Source organism: Galeopterus variegatus, unplaced genomic scaffold (assembly GCF_000696425.1).
Source record: "Galeopterus variegatus unplaced genomic scaffold, G_variegatus-3.0.2 Scaffold5550, whole genome shotgun sequence".
Classification (NCBI taxonomy): domain Eukaryota; kingdom Metazoa; phylum Chordata; class Mammalia; order Dermoptera; family Cynocephalidae; genus Galeopterus; species Galeopterus variegatus.
Genome location: NW_007731661.1, coordinates 17,713 through 35,370, shown reverse-complemented (window position 1 = coordinate 35,370; position 17,658 = coordinate 17,713).

Sequence of the window (17,658 nt, the reverse complement as noted above, 5' to 3'; positions counted from 1 at the left end):
TTCTCGATCACTCTCTGAGATCCTGGACATACCTGCTGAAATGAAGTCTCTGTCAGACGGGGCCACTGAGTGACTGATGCACAGAGCCTTCCTGCCTGCTCAGTTGACATGTTGCACATGCAAGAGAGAAAGTGCTGTTCTAAGCCACTGAGATTTGGGGGCTGTTTGGTACCGCAGCATAAACCAGCCTATCCTGACCGATTCAGTCACCAAGCTGGCCGGTGAGATCCTTGCCTTGGACTTTGGAATTAGAGCCTAGGCCCCTCTAGTGGGCTGAGCCCATAGATATAGATCCGGCTGCTATGTTTTCCACCATGGGAATGTGGAAGCAGAGAAATCATTTTTCAAAGGGAGAGAAGGAAGCAGGCACAGGAGAGATGCAGAGAGCTCCCCAGCATTCTCTTTCCTGCCTAAGATCTGGATGCATAAAAATCCTGTGTCCTTTTGTGAAACGCTTCCCTTTTTTTATGATACAAGCTTGGGTTGGCTTAGGTGGCTTTTGATCAAGAGTTCTATCTAACACAGAGTAAAATGGGATTCGAGACACCGCCCACGTTACAGATGAGGCCGCTGAGGCTCAGAGTAGTCAAGTGACTTGTTGAAGGTCATGTTTTGATCAAGAGTTCTATCTAACACAGAGTAAAATGGGATTCGAGACACCGCCCACGTTACGGATGAGGCCGCTGAGGCTCAGAGTAGTCAAGTGACTTGTTGAAGGTCATGTAGCCTTTGAGGACAAATGTTCACTTGCTCCCTTTCCTGGTAAAATAATCCAAACAGTAAAGATAGAATGTAAGTCATCCCTTCTCCCTCTCCCAATCCCACTCTCCAAAAATAACTACTCTTAAGAGTTTGGTGGGCATTGTATCAGACCTTTTAAAATATGTGTTTATAAACATATATGTACACCACACTCAGTTTTATTACAAAAATGGGATCATATTGTACCCATTTTTCTGAAATTTGCTTTTCTCATTCATCAGATTGTTGACACTGCCAAATTCTGTCTGCACTTGGCCAATCTGGTGACATGCCAGGGAGAGAAGTGGCAAATGAGGTCAGGTGCCACCTCGAGCCCTATGTCTCCATACTCAGAAGGCTCAAGTCAGAAAACCCTCCAGGCAGGGCTGGGACTCAGAGTCAGAGCAGGAACCTTCCAGGCACCTGTTGCAACTCCTTCTGAGGCTCCCAACAGCCCTTCTAGGCAGCTGGTCCCCTGGCCAGCTCAGATGAGGAAGAGTTTGGCTTTTTGTTTCAGTTGAAATCTGCTCCCTTGTTGAGTCCTCCCATGAGCCCAGTACGTCCCCTTTAATTCCTGGGGCAAATTGCTTTAAATGCCTTCCAGCCTCTCAAGGTAGAGCAGGCAGGAGTGAGATGTCACCTGCGGATGAGGGGGTGTAACTCCCTGGTTCTCACACTGGGGCCTTAGCAGCCCCAATAACCAGCGCTGCAGAGGGTGGAAACAAACGCCTTTATCAACCAGGAAGAAATCAGGAATCCAAAGGCAGAGAACCTAGGGCTGGGGCATGGAGAGAACCGGGAGGAAGCTGGGACAGCCAGAGGCAGGCAGGCAATTAAAGGAGGGGGCTGAGTTTCCAATTAACAGGCTCCTCCACTAGAAGTGGATAATTAATGGATTAGCAAGGCTCTTAGCAGGGCTGCTGCCAGCAAGGACTGGGGCAGACTCTGGGAGTGGGGGAGGACAGTGCTCCAGATTCCACGGGAATGAAAAGGAATCTTTGGGCTCCAGAAGCTGAGGGCAACTGGGGGTGGCAGGACTCAGCAGGGACACTGGGTCCAGGCTGGAAGGGTGGGAGGGAGGCAGGCAGGCCAGGAGGGAGAGGTAGTGTCACCTGACTGTCCCCTGGCATGATAGGGCCCTGGGTTTGCACAGTCCTCTCTGCCTGGGAATGGGGCAAGGAGGCAATTTATGATAATATCTGGGGGTCATGGTGTGGACCCCCCTGGAATTTGCATATCACCATACAGCTCACAAGTTTTCACAGTTGTTTGGGGGAAGCTGCATAATGTAGGGGTGAGAACAAGGACTTTGGCATTAGACTCTCCTGAGTTAGGTCTTGCTCTCACTTCCTAACTGGGTGGAGCTCATCCAACATCCCAGCTGCTCCCCCAGACTTCTCAGCTCCTTTCTAGTTAGGCAGGGTCATGCCAAAGCATAAAGGAGCCAGTAGGCAACCTCCATCTGTTTCTTCCCCTGCCAGGGAGTTTGCGAAGGCCATTGTTCCAGAGAGTGGAGACTTAATCATCCTGAATCCCTGAGTGACCTGTGTGGAGCAGATTCCCCTGCAGTCCCTGTGAGACACGCAGTGGGAGTGAGAGAATAAACCATTAGGTTAAGTTATGAGATTTCAGAGCTGTTTGTTATAGCAGCATAACCAAGCCTATGCTTTTACACAGGGGCACCCTCACCTCCCTGAGCCTCTGCTTCCTCTCCATAAACTGGGTAAGAATGATACCCACCTTGAATGATGACTGTAAATTTAAGTGAGATGATATATGTTGCCTGAAGGGTATTCTCATGTCCTGGATCCCACATCCCCACCAAAACAAGGGAATGTTGCCATGGCCCAAGGTCAAAGGCCAGGGATATTGATTGGCCATTGCTAGTGGGTGGAACCTTTACAGTGCTGAGTGATGGAAGGGTTTCAAGGTTGAGGCCACATGGGGATGGGCAAGACCCATGGGATGCTGGAAGCCTGGGCTGTGCCCTCCCAGGGGAGGCTTGGCCAGCTCCCTTTCTCTCCGGCTTCCCCAACTCTCTTCTGTCCCCAGTGTGGGAAGAGAAGCTAAGGGCTCAGGAGGGCCGATTGGACCCATGAATGTTTCTCCTGGTGTTGCTGGTCTCTAGGAGGGCTTCTCTTGGTTCTTGAACCCCCCAGGCCATAAATGACTCTTGTGACCCCATTGGTAGCACAAACTTTCCCTCTCCCCCTCTGTCTTGTAGCAGCCTGTAGCTTTGCTTCCTCTCCTGGCCACCCCCTTACCATACCACCTTTCCACCATAAGCCTGCAGCCTGTTTCCTGAGCTGCTCCTGCTTTCCTCCATTAGGAGAGGAGAGGGATACAGCCGTAGAAGCGGCTGACTGTTCCTCTTCCCTTCCTTTTTTGGCCCGTTCCCCACTGTGCCTGTTTGGTCTAAAAGATCAAACCCATTTTTTTTTTTTAAGCTGATCTCATTTCTCCTGGAGTTTCTGATGCTCTATGTCCAAAGCCTGAGCAACTGTTTTCTGTTCACTTTCTAAATATGAAGCCATCTCACCGTCTGTCTATAGTTGGCTCCCTGCTCTGAGCAAGCTCCCCAGATTCTTTAGAGGCAGAATGTTCCAGGCACAGGCTTTTAAAATTTCCTTCTTAGCCTGTGCAAATTCCATTGGGACTCTTCCCCTCTAAACCCAAGACGGTGTCATTTCCCCACAAAGTTGGCAGCCTTCACCCCTCTTCTCTAGGGCCCTTCCTGCCTCCCATGGCTGAGCTTGCAGCTTCAAACTTTGAGATATACAAACACTACCAGGGGTGAGCTCGTATCCTTTGAGGATCTCTGATTAGGAAAGAATTTGACTCTCACAGATCAGCAGGATTGGTGGTTTCTCTTGTCTCTGTCACAAATAAATCCCTGTTCTGGCCAGTGCCAGCTGCTACCACCCTTACAACCAGGGGTACAGCCAATAGGCCTGTGCCATCCAGTGCAGCAGCCACTGTCCACATGTGGCTAATGAGCACATGAAATGGGGTCAGAGAAACTGAGATGTACTGTGAATACAAAATACACACTGGATGCTAAAGACTTCAGATGAAAAAATAATGTAAAATATATCATTAATATTTTCATATTGACTACATGCTGAAATAATTGTATTTTGAATATATCGGGTTAAAATATTTAATTGAAATCAATTTTACCTGTTCTTTTTATTCTTTTAATGTAGCTCCTAGAAAACTTAAGCTTTTGAATGTGGTGAACATTGTATTTGTACTGCACATTGCTGCAGCAGACACCGCTCCATCACTCCTGCCGTGGAGAATGCTACCCTCCTTGAAATGCCATGTATTTGGTTCCTATTGCTTCTGTAACAAATCACCACCAACTCAGCGAAAATAACTCGTGTTCGCTATTTTACAGTTCTGGAGGTCAGAGTCTGACATGGGTGTCACCAGGGCTGTGTTCCTTTCTGGAGGCTGTAGAGAAGAATCTGTTTCCTGACCTTTCCCAGCTTCTCTGAGCTGCCTGCATGCCTTGGATCGTGGCTCTTCCATCTCCAAAGCCAGCAGTGGTTGGTGAGTCTTTCTCACACTGCACACTCCGACACTGACTCTCCTGCCTCCCTCTTCCACATTCAAAGGACCCTTGTGATTATATTAAACCCACCTGGTTAATTCAGGATAATCTCCTTATTTTTAGAGTCAGCTGATTAGCAAACTTAATTCCCCTGCCAAGTAACCTAACATGTTCACAGGCTCCTGGGATTAGGACGTGCACATCTTTGGGGGCCATTCCTCTGTTCCCCACATGCCAGTACCCTGTACATCTGTGTTCTTGTCCTGCTCAAACTGGTCAGTTCTTGCACATGACTGGTGTGGGGACACTTGCATTATTTCCCCCCTCTCCTTCTTTATAGTTCCCTGAGATCTGTCCCCTAAGATCTGTTTGGGGAACATGGGACCCCAAAGAAAGGTGATTCCATCCTTAAAGTGGGTAAGGAGAAGGGAGCATGTAACTTGACTGAGCCGATCAGCAAACTCTGCCCCCACCTGCATCCCAGTTTGCTTCCTACACACACAGAAATTGATTTGTTCAGGAAGAGGCGAAGAAAGGTGATTCCATCCTTAAAGTGGGTAAGGAGAAGGGAGCATGTAACTTGACTGAGCCAATCAGCAAACTCTGCCCCCACCTGTACCCCAGTTTGCTTCCTACACACACAGAAATTGATTTGTTCAGGAAGAGGCGTGTGACAAAAGCCAGGCCAATCAGAGCAAGTCTCAGGAGTTCATTGGAATACTGAAATACAAGAGCTCCCTCTGGGATAGAGGTTGAGTCTAGCTGGAAGCTTTGGGACAGCTGCAGCCATTTTTGTGACAGGAGGAAAGCCAGCCTAAAATGAAACTGTCATGCAGAGAAACAGAAATAGAAATAAAAATGAAACTTCCTTGCAGAGAAAATATTGCACGTAAATAGTGTCATCTTGAACCTCTGGATTGAACCATGCCTGAGTCCCTCTCTGGCTCTGACTTTTCAGTTATGCAAATCCACAAATTCCCGGGCCGGCCCGTGGCTCACTTGGTAGAGTGCGGTGCTGATAACACCAAGGCCACGGGTTCGGATCCCATATAGGGATGGCCGGTTTGCTCACTGGCTGAGCATGGTGCTGACAACACCAAGCCAAGGGTTGAGATCCCCTTACCGGTTATCTTTAAAAAAAAAAAATCCACAAATTCCCTTTATTGGCCAAATCCTTTGAATTGGCCAAGCATTCACAAAACAAAGATTTAGGGTGGCATAGATTGTGGTTAAAGTTGTATCTGCTCAGGACACATAAGAACACCTAAAGCCTGTCCTCAACCAGCCACTCCTTCCCATGGGTCCCTGAGGCATAGGTTTTCAAAGGAACACCCCATCTCTCCTCCCGATCCTAAAGAAGACCATCCTGCCTCTGGTTCTCTCCTCTGCTGGGGTCAGTGTTTAGGTGTGTTGGTCAGCCTGATCTAACCCCTCTCTTCTGGGAAGTGCTCTAACTCTATGGCTGAATTGATTGGCCAAGAGATGGATGCCAGGATAAGCCAGGCCATCAGACGCTCTCTCCTAGGAATTTGAAATAGGAATTAAGAGATGCTGGCAGCTCTTGTCTGTGGGAACTCAGGAGCTGCAGGGCTGAGAAAGACCCCCTTCACCAGAAGGAAAGAAGATAGGGGTGGGCGTGGGGAGAAAAGCAGAGGCAGGCCACCCCGAGGCCAGGGGAGCCAGAGGGAGCAGCTGCTTCTGTCTCAGAGGGCTCTCCAGCTTGAGGTCCAGTCCTTCCTGAGGTCAGGCTGCTCTTCTTGCCCATTGGGTCTGAAATAAATAAATCCCCACCACCCTTTTTTCCATATAAATAAGTGGAATGAATTTCTATCACTTGACATCCAAAGAGCCTTCCCCAATCCCACACCTGCCCTAGGTCCCACTGCCCCAAATAGAGGAGAAGGCCAAGTCAGCACCCTGGTCTCTGGCGACCCTTGTAGAGGCGGTCCTCTTCTCTCCCTTTGTGCCAGACAGATAAGGCTGCTGCAGCTGGAGGCATGACCTGAGCTGCCCAGGGTCACAGAAGGCAGCAGGAAGCAGCATTGGGTAGAGACCCAGGTCTTCTGCAGCTGGAGGCATGACCTGAGCTGCCCAGGGTCACAGAAGGCAGCAGGAAGCAGCATTGGGTTGAGACCCAGGTCTTCTGATTCCAAATCTGGTGGCCCGGTAGAGACCCAGGTCTTCTGATCCAACTAGCTGTCAACCCAACAGCCATTCTCTCCTTCCTCTTCCTCAAAGCCAAGGGTGGCTGTGCAACCCAGTAAGACGGATGACAGGCATCCTCTGAGCAGGCGTGCAGGACAGCTACTGCTTTCCTGATGGACCTGGCGGCTCTTTACCTCTCTCATCCTCCTGTCTCTCCTTGAGGCACAAAGCTGTGCCCAGAGGTGCAGCAGCCATCTGTAACCATGAGGATGAAGTCATCTGCTGAGGATGGCAAAGTAGGGAGGTGAAAGGCCCCTGGTCTTCGGCAGCCTCAGCCCAACCCTAGCAGCTCGACCATCTGTGGCCTCCTGGCCTCTGGACTTCTCATCACTCAAAGGGAAAAAACCCTCAAAGGACCCTATTTGCTTAAGACGCTGTTGTCAGTTTTCTGTATTTTTGTTATTTGCAATTATAACCGATCCTCACCTGTGTCCTCTGGGAATTTTGGTCATGGATGGAGTTTTCTGGTGAGAAGGGGAAGGGCCCAAGTACTCTCTAATCTCACCATTTTGCCCAAGTTCCAGGTTCCCCTAAAGCTTGTAAGGACAGATGGAAGGTCAGTGGTGGTCTTCCTCAGCACCCTGGTGGGTAAATTCTAGAAGGATTTTCTCAGCTCAGAGGACAAGAACCCAAAGCAGGCTGGCCACAACTGGAGCCTTTCTTCCCACTTAACTGATGAAGAAACTGAGCTCTGCGTTGGTTAGGTGCCTTCAGCTGCAAGTAAAGGAAACTCAGCTAAGGAAGGCTCAGTTTGTTGTGGGACTACATAACAAACCTATGTTTGGTCCTGGGACTGTCTCACAGCCCAATGAAGTCAACACACGGGATTGGCAAGTCTGAGATTCTCTTGGTTCTTCCCTCATTGTTGCAAGATGGCTGCCATAGCTCCAAACATCACATCCTCACTTGATGGTGAACAAAACTGAAAAGAGGGCAAGGGACAGAGGGAAGAAAACAGGAGTGGGCTTCCCTTACAGAGAAAAATCGTCCCCATAAGGACTCTAGCAGAGTTACCCTTCTTTCTCATTGCCTGGGAATCGGTCACATGGTTACCCCTTGCAGGGGAGACTGCCCAGGTATTAACATAGGGCAGAGGTACTGCCACAACTGTTTACACAGTCATGCTCCATACCCTGGCTGGGCACACTGCCATCAAGCCAAATCAGGACCGTGTTGGCGAGGTGTGAAGAGAGAACACCTGCTGGGTGGGCGACTGAACCCAACTTGTCCAGGGTCAGACAGTGACAGGGGGAGAAAGTGGGACTAGAGCCCCACCCCCCCTCCACCCATCTCTGAGTGGGAAGAAGCTCTGTGTCCGGTGCAGCAGCTACTGCTGGGGCGTTGGCTGGAGTGTCAGAATCCTGTGCTATCGGGGTGGTCCACTCCCTTCTAGCAAGTCACAGTTTTCCTGTTCCCCCTGCCAGGGACTGGCTAAGAATGGACCTCTGAGAATTGTGTGATACAATTCCAGCCATAATACAATTCTGGCCAGTGAGGCACACTAGAAAAGCTGCGAGGGAGATCCTGGAAAAGTTCCTCCACTCTTAAAAAGGAAGAGGTAGTCAGTCTCCTTTGCTGGGTGCTGTCCCGTGTGAATATGATGCCTGGAACTGTGGCAGCCGTCTCATGGTCATGAGGGAAGCTGGCCTGAGAACAAAGCTGGCTCACTAAGGAGGGCAGCACAGAAAGGTGGAAAAACCCTGCGTCCCTCCTGATGTCACTGCAGTACTGAACTAACCAGCCCTGGGTGGTCCTACCTCTGGGCTGCTTGACACAGAAGACATCTCGCTTATGCCCTTTTGACTTTGGCATTCTGTTCCTTGCAGCTGAAAGTGCTCTAACCAATCCCCACATTTCCCTCTGCTCCTTTTCCTCCTCCAGAGGCAGGTGCAGGCCGGTACCAAGCAGCCCCACTCTGGTGAAGAGCAATGCTACGTGTTCTTTTCCCACACAGCTAGAGCTCAGCGGCATGTGGCTGCCTGCCACAGCCACAAGGGGTGGAGGACTGTGTTCAAAACCCGGGCAGCGGGGAGGAGAGGTTGTGGGGGAGACATTCTGGGGGCTGCACAAAGGAAGGCTATTCCCCAACCCTCAGAACCCCCACACCCCCACCATGGTCCCACTCACCCCAGTGCCCTGGAAATAATGCCAGCAGCCACCCACCTGCTGCTTATGGGCCAGGTGGGGCAGAAAGGCTGGTGGTTAAGTGCTGGAGAATCCCCAGGCCCTGAGGCTAGGCCACAGTAGGTTTTTGCTGAGGACCTGTGACCATTCTGTCTCTCCACAGGATGAATATGCGCCAGTTAAGTACTTTTCTGGCAACTGATTATATAGATTTGCTTCCACATGAGCTCTCTCTTGCAATGACTCAGGACCCCACAAGGGCCCGACCCAGTCATTTGTGTTGAGAAGAACACTCTGAGCCCTCGCACTTCCTTGCTGTCAGGGAAAAGGACACTTTGTCAGGGAGAAGGGGCTAGAGGGAGGCACTTCTTGAGGCATTTGCTTTCTAGGAGGAAATGCTTGAGGGCATGCCCCCTCCCCCCCCAGCTCACCCACCACTAGCGGCCAAGTTGAGAGACACCAGAGACACCAATGGTCCCTGCTGCCCTGAACTGTCATGCCTACGCTGGGGAGCCAAGGAACTTCACCTCCTGCCTTTCAGCCTCATTCCACCTTTGTGTTACTGGGCTTGCTCATGTCATTCCCCACATCAGGATTCCCTTACTGTCCACAGGTGTGACCCAGGCATGTGACACTTTCCAGGCCAAAGAGAGCCAGTCTTGGGGCTCTTGTGGAAACCTCTGGCAAAGGGATGGCCATAGTTCTGGTTTGTCAGCTGGAGAGCATACGCCTAGCATTGCTGGGGACCATCTATGCCAACCAAGGGAGTCAGCCTAAGAACGAAACCTACACAGAGGAAAGCAGATTGGAAAGGTATCAAGGAACATCCTGATGACATTATCCGAGCACCTGAATCCACCTATGCCTGAAACTTAACTCTGGACTTTTTAGTCACTTGAATCAATACATTCTCTTTGTTTAAAAAAATAAATCAATTTGAGCTGAGCTTTTCTGTCACTCACAATTGAAAGTCATTAGTAATATAAAGGCATACCTCCCTATCGGGCTGAATTAGTCTCCTCTGTTGCTCTCTTACAACACTTCCTCACTAGGTCAGCAGGCGCGGTTTCTCTGCCTGCACGCCTCAACACCCTCCCCTTCCGAAGGAGAGGACGTGGCTGCCACCTCAGCCGCCACTGGACCCAGGTGCAGTTAATTATACTCTCAAGCTGAGCTCAACTCCTTGGCATATTATCATCTTTGGTCCAATAAAACCCCTCTCTTGTTTCATTCATTCTCTTTTATCTCCATAGCCCACTCCCAATCCTGTCCCTCTCACAGGCAATGTGCTCATGAGTCTTTTATCAGTGCCACTGTCCCTCTCCCCCCACTTTTACATGATCTTGCAAAAATGGATATTGTCTTTATGTGGTTTTATTTCTGCAAATGGCAGTGATGGGGTTCTCATGTTGTTTCTTACTTTTTAAACTCAGCACTGTTTCAGGCCCCTCCATGTCGCTATGTGCACATTTAACCTCTTCTTCTCACTGCTGCATGATCCCCCACGGTGTGACTGTTCCCCTTTGCCTTTCCTTTCTCCCCTGAGACGAACACCCAGGTTGCCTCCAACACCCCCCACTCCCCACCCCAGCACAAAGAACTCTGCTGTGAACAACCTGGCACACATGTCCTATGGATTCGTGTCTATTTCTTTTGCATCTTTACCTGGAAATGGAATAGCAGGATTGCAGGGGATGTGTACTATTGACTGAAATCCCTCCACAAGGGCTGCTCTGTCTACACTCCACAAGCAGCACCCTCTCCAACACCCCCACATCTCCACCCAACACCAACAGTTGTCTTTAGCAAATTTGTGCCTGTCTAGTAGATTGCATTAGTTTTAGTTTACTGTTGTGTAACACTTTGTTTACCATTAGTGTCTCCGTTAATAGACAGTTGGGTTGCTTCCACCTCTTGGCTACTGTGAATGCTGCCGCTGTGGGTGTACAAACATCTCTTTGAGGCCCTGCTTCTAATTCTTTTGAGAATATGCTCGGGAGTAGAATTGCTGAGTCATATGGTAATTCTATTTTACATTTTTTGACGAACCCCATACTCTTTTCCACAGCAGCTGTACCATTTTACATTCCCACCAACAGTGCACAAGGGTCTAATTTCTCCACACCCTCACCAACACTTGCTATTTTCTGTTTTCTTATAGCCGTCATCCTAGTGGGTATGAGGGGACATCTCACAGTGGTTTTGACTTGCATTCCCCTCATAATTAGTGATGCTGAGCATCTGTTCATGTGCTTACTGGCCATTTGTGTATCTTCTTTGGAGAAGTGTCTGTTCGTATATCTTACTGTTATAAACTGCATTTATTGACTAATGATTTTTTTTTTTTTTTGTCTTTTGTCTTTTTCCATGTCCGGCAATGGATCACAACCCTCAGTGTTGCCCCTGTACCGGACCGGGGACTGGCAACGGGATTGTAACCCTCGGTGTTGCCCCCACGCCTCGCTCAGCCAGTGAGCGGGAACCGGTCTGTATGTGGGATCCGAACCCTCGGGTGGGAGCGCCGCTGCGCTTCCCAAGCGGCGCACTTATCCAGTGCGCCACCGGGCTGGCCCATTTGACTAATGATTTTTTTGCCACCTCCTTATATGCTCCTTTGCTCTCGGGGTTTCCTCTTCCAAAAGCTGTCTGCTCATATCTTTTGTCCATTTATTTTTCTTGTTGATTTGCAGGTGTCCCTTGTCTATTGAGGCTACTACTCTCTTGTCAATTTTAGACTTTGTACATATCTTCTCTCATTTTGTCATGCGTCATTTAGAACAGACATCTTTAATTTTAACACAACCAAATCCCTCTCCCCTGCTTTTGCTTTATGTTTTGTGCTTTGAAATTTTGTCCGAAAAATCTTTTCCTTCCTCTGGGTCCCAGAGATGTTCTCTTACATGTTTTTTTTCCCCTATCAATGTTATAATTTGACCATTCACATTGGCTCTTTAGTCCACCATCTGAGCATCCACCTTGTATGGGATTACATTACATTTCCCCATATATTAAGTTCACCCATCACTCCACAAACATTTATCTCGAGTTCACAGTGTGGCTGCATCTCTGCTGGGCTCTGAGACACAGCGGAGACCAGACAATTTGTCCCAGTCTAGTGTTGGAAAGTCAGCATTAGACACCATAGTGGACATGTTGTTTCTGTCAGTCAGTACCCCTTTCCTGAGAGAACCAACCCCTCCATACTCCATTCCTGCTGCGGTGGCCAATCATGGTGTGTACCTCACCTAACACAGGAAAGGAGCCGGTGGCCTGGGCTGAGCCAGTATGGCCACCATACACCGCACCCCCTAGACACAGTGGTTGGCCCAGAGGGTGGGTAGATGATCCTAGCAGGACCAATTGGAATCTTCCCTGGGGTTTTCATATGGATGCTGGGGGAAGGAAATTTCTTTCTGCTGAGGTTGCTATGGAGGGTGTATTGTATTAGTCTGTTTTGTGTTACTATAACAGAGTACCTGAGACTGGGTAATTTATAAAGAACAGAGGTTTATTTGGCTTACGATTCTGGGACAGCTGCATCTGGAGCTGGCCTCTACGCTCCTATTCTTGGCGGAAAACAGCAGCCAGTGGCAGGTACAAGCAGATAACATGGCGAAAGGAAGCAAGAGAGAGAGAGGGGAGGTGCCAGGGTCTTTTCAACAACGAGCTCTTGAGGGAACTAAAAGAGTGAGAACTACCCTCACCCCCGAGGGAGAGCATTTAATCCATTCATGAGGGATCTGCCCTGTGACTCAAACTCATACTGGGGATCAGATTTCCACATGAGTTCTGGGAGGATGATACATCCAAACTCCATCAGTGGATGTAAGCCTTGGGCTGCTTGGCAGTCATCTTTTTATAGGAGAGAGCCTTCAGGAAGAATAAAATCAAGTAGAGACAAGCAGTATAGACACACGAGTGAATTAGAGACTGACAACATTGTTTGAGAACTTGGATCTAGCCATACTGGAGGATATCCCACCTTCACTTTCCAGTTATGTGAGCCAACCCATTATCTTACGGCTTAAGCTTATTTGAGTTGGAATCAGTGTAAAAGAAAAGAGTCCCATTGGACAGAGACCCCAACAAGAAGTCCAGCTCTCTGCCCACTTTACTAAACTGTCACCCCTCAGGTATCACCAGATTCTTAGGCTGGGGCTCATTTTGATCATAGTTCCCTTTTTCTCAAAATCTCTTTGAAACCTAATTCTGTCAGCAAGTACCCTTTATTTGTCATTGTTTATGACATGTGCTAGAAGGCTAAACCTGCCTTCTGGGTCATCATCCAAGTTGCTGATAAAGATGTCAGGGTGGAGGACAGAGCCCTGTAGAATGAAACACCCTCCTTCCTCAGGCCATCAACCCATTAATTTTTCACATTGTCCTTGATCTTCATAAAATTCCAGATTTCCATTTTAGAAGAATTCCAGATTCCCCAATCACCCTGTGCCAGCCTCTTGGCTCACGTTTTTGTCGATAGAGCTGCCAGCTTTGGCCAGAGAAAGTGGCCTCTGTGGTAAGCATTTCTTGGCAGCTTCCCAGCAGCAATTCTCCTGCTCTCCTGCCACCAATACCCAAACTCTACTCCTCCTCTTTCAGCTGTGATTTACTGCAATTTTTAACAAGACTTTACGGAAGGTTCTGGAAAAATGGAAGGGCTGTACAACATAGAGCACAACCAATGGTTACCTTTAGTGGTGGCTGTGCTCAGAGCTCCTGTCCCAGAAAGGGGCCCTTGAGCATTTCTCCTGCATTAATCAGGGTTCTCCAGAGAAACAGAACCCATAGGATAGATAGATGAGAGGAGATTTATTATGGGAATTAGCTCACATGATTATGGAGGCTGAAAAGTCACACGATGTGCCTCCTGCAAGCTGGAGAACCAGGGAGGCCAGCGGCGTAGCTCAGTTTAAGTCTGAAGGCCTGAGAACCTGGGGGCTGGGTCCTAGAGTCCAGAGGGTGGAGATCGGATTGCTGGTTAGCTTAGTTGGTTAGAGTGTGGTGTTATAACACCAAGTTCAAGGGTTTGGATCACTGTACGGGAGGGGGGGGGAAGAGAGAGAGAGAAAGAGAGAGAGAGAATTCACCATTCCTCTGCCTTTTTGTTCTATCTGGGCCCTTAACCTATTGGATGGTGCCTGCCACATCGGGTGAGGGTGGATCTTCCTTATTCAGTCGGCTGATTCAAATGCCAACCTCTTCTGGTAACACCCTCACAGACATACCCAGCAGTAATGCTTTACCAGCTATCTGGGTATTATTTAGCCTAGTCAAGTTGACACCTAAAATTACCTATCACATACCTCCCTTTCCCCAGCTGCCTTGGTGATCTGTAGAGAGAGGGGCAAGAGCCCCTCTGTCCTGTCTAATGCCAGCCCATGTTCTTTTTCCCAGATGGTATACGGCAGGAAGGCCTACTATTGCATTCAGCGAAAACCTGCCCCCAACCACAGGGAGGGCCTTTGTCCCTCTGGGCTCAGGGAGTCAGTTACATGTGTCGGGACTTTCTGGGTAATGCATTCTGTCCTGAGTTCAAGGTGGGGCTCCCAAAGTTCAGTCCAGGTTTGGAGAGGCCAAGCCCAAATGAGTTTCTGTTTGTTTAAGGCTCAGGTTAGTCACAATCAGTCTGCCTGGTCTTGCTGCATCGCAGCTCTGCGTCTTCTGCAAACAGCTTGAAGGGTATACTCAGTCCTCCGTACCCCAACTAAACTCCAAGTCTGAGAGGTGATGCTTCTTAAGTGTCCAAATTGCAGCAAAATACAACTACCACAACAAAACACATTTCTTCCAGAGCAACACACCCGAGGACAGAACTCTGCTAGATGACAGACCTGGTCTCTGCCATCACAATCCATGCCATCTGCCAGTTTGAAGCATCTGCCTTGGGGCTACTTCTCAGCATTCGATCTCTCTAAGAAGGAGAGGTGAGGACCTGCCGATCACTGCAAAACTCAACTGCCTATACAGATAGTGTTCCCAGAACGAAGGGGCGTCAGTCCTCAGGTAAATTCAAGTCTGCACTCTTAGAAGGCAACTTACAACTTCTAAATAAAGGTGGTTTTTCTTTTCTTTTCTCTCTCTCTTTTTTCAGCTTTAGAAACTCAGGGTCTAGCTGTGGCCAATGCACCCTGATACAAAAGAAAGGTATGATGGGGCACAAAATGGATTCTGCCAAATACTGGAAGGACATAGCAAACCTCGGTTAAAGTGAGTGGACAAGGACATATATAGCCTGGATAGACACAAAGTGGCACAAAGAAGGAAAGGAGATGGCTACATCCTGGAGGGGAAAGGTCCCGGAGTCACATCAAGGGTGTTGAGTCAGAGACCAGAGAGGGATATGAACCAGCTTTCTGCTATTTTGGGTGGGCCACGCTCATCTCCGGCTTTGCTCCTGTAGTGTCACAATGTGATGAAACTATGGAATCCTCTGGCATGTCACGTGAGCTCATTCTGTGGGGGGCAGTGCAGGAACATGGCACAGCCCTTTCTCCATTCATTTAGTCCTTATTGCTTGCCCGCCACTCGCTGGTCTCCTGCTGGGTGCTGAGAACATAGTCAAAAAACATGAACGAACCCATAAGGTGTTGTCCACAGGAGTTTAGGCCCGAGACAGGAGTGGAATATTAATGAATAACCACACGAATGGACACACTGGTGGTCACAGACCCTGCTAAATCCTAGGTACCTAGCGGCTGTAGCAGGTCCCTGACTATGGTCGAGAGTTCTAAATAACAAAGCAAATGACACTGGGGAGGCCTGACTTGTTTTTCATGGCCCCAAACTGGCTCCTGGTGATCTCTTTCAAACTAAGCGGCCCCAACTCTGAATTTTGCTACAGCTGAACCACAGCTTGGCGGCACGTATACCCCGGGAACATCTTTCCTTAGAACCTGGCTACTCGGTACCCGGGTCTTGCGGACGCATCCAGGGGTCCCCACGCACCCGCGGGCCTGGCTGGGAAGGCGAGCAGGGATCGGAACACAGCCGGAAGCCCAGGAGCCCGCACGTGGGCCGCAGGGCGCCCACGCCTCCAACAGGCACCTGGGCCGCAGAGAGGTCACGTGGCCACGCCGCGTGCAGGGGGCTGCGCAGCGAGTCGCGGGGCGGGGCGCCACGGGGGCGGGGCTTCGGGACCAGCGCGCGTCCCTATTGGCTCTCAGGGTAGCCTTTGAACCTGCGGCGCTGAGGCCGATGGTCCGCAACTTCCGGCCGCTCACTGAAGGGCGGCTTTGGCGGGAGTCGGACGAGGGTGTGAGGTGAGACCCGCGCCGGCTGCCCTGGAGGCCGGGCCGGTTCGGACCAGGCCCGGGGTCATCCAGAGACCTTCCTGCTTCTGGAGTCGGGCCCGGCTCGCCTTTCGGGTCCGGCGAGGGTTGGACGGGATGGAGCGACGGCCTTACGGGGTCTGGGGGACAGCACTGGAGAGCCTTGCTTCGCGTTTCCTCGACCTCCCGCCACCCTAGACCCGGACGGGGGCGTGCAGGACGGACGTTCGACCCTGCCACTGGGGCAGGCGTCCTTTCGTCCCTCTTGGGGCAGCTCAGGGAACGCCCGCCATGGGTCTGACGAGGGACCCCGGTTCTGAGAGTCCCCGGGCTGGGACTGTGGAGAAGATGTCATGTTCAAGCAGAGCCTTGAAGGATGAGTTCTCTTGCCGTTCTTTGTAGGGCATGAACATTCCAGATGGGAATGTATTTGGATTTTATCCTTTGATCAAAGGCTGCACACTCAGATGTGCACAGGGACCGGGCTTCAAGTATAATCAATGCGGTGGCAAACGGGAGGGCTCGTGCTGCTGGGCTAAAGGGACAGTGGCCGCTGGGTTCCAGCCAGCTGCGGCCCTGTGAGGTGTATGATCAGAGATGCTAGATGGCAGGGTTCTTTTTACTGCAGCAGCTGGAAACTCAGTTTTATATAAAAAGTTCTCTAGTTTTAAATGTTGGTTCTAATTTATAAAGTTTTAGCACATTGTATAGCTAAAGAAAAAATACATATGTGAACTGCATTTGGCCCTTGGGGTGCCAGTATGCAACCTTTGCTGTAGGTGTCCAGGGGGAGGGGTATCCAGGCAGGAGCTACAGACTGACAGAGGTCCCCATTTGGGGAATTGGGTGCTAGAAAGATAGATCCCAGAACCGATCTCTGTATTGTGTGAACTGAGTAGTTGACTTAATTAGCATATGAGAGTTATCCTTTGCTCTTTATTTCACTCTGCCCCTTTAGGGCTAGCACAAATTTAGTGGGGTTAGGTTTTGGAATTGGGGGTGGTCTGAGGCTGGGGGGGTGCAGACTTTCTCCTTCAAAAGCAGGCAGGACTACCCAAATTGCAGCCTTGGCTTGGGGCCTCCCTGTGCCAAGTGTCTGTGAATGGAGCTGTGAGAACATTTTCAAAATAGGGAGTACATTTGGGATGAGTCCCCCAGAGCCTGTATACTGCAGGAATTGTGGTCCTGTTACCACTTGGCTTCCTGGTTCTAAACTGTGCTAACTGGGGAGAGGAGGAGAAAGCCTAAGAATTCTTGGAGAGGAAGTTACAGCCAGTTATCTAGCTCTTCCTGGGTTCCTCCTCTATGCAGAGTGGACTGCTGGGCATACAGAGATGAGCCAGTTGTAGCCCTTTCCTTCAGTACAATTTCAGATGATGGAGGGAGGTGAAACCTTAGCCCTAGAGGAGGACTTCACATGGCTCACTGCCCAGCAGGCTCGGACTGGGGAGCCCAATGAAGAGGAAGAACCTAGAGGGTGTTCCAGAGGCATCTTGGACTTGGAGCTATGAGCAGAATTTGGTGGGTGGCTGGGAAGGGAGGACACATTCCCAGGTGGGCAGGCACATAGTGTGGAGGGGGTGGGGAAAATGTAAATAATTAGACATTTTACTCATTAGGGATAAGTGAGATCAGGGTAGAAGAGTTTTTAGGGCCCAGTTTTGGGGCCAGGAATGGTTCAGTACTGTTTTATGGAAAATAGATACTTGTTAGTTCAGGGGAATATTGTGGTGGGAAGGAGGAGGCAGAAGAGATAGCAAGTGG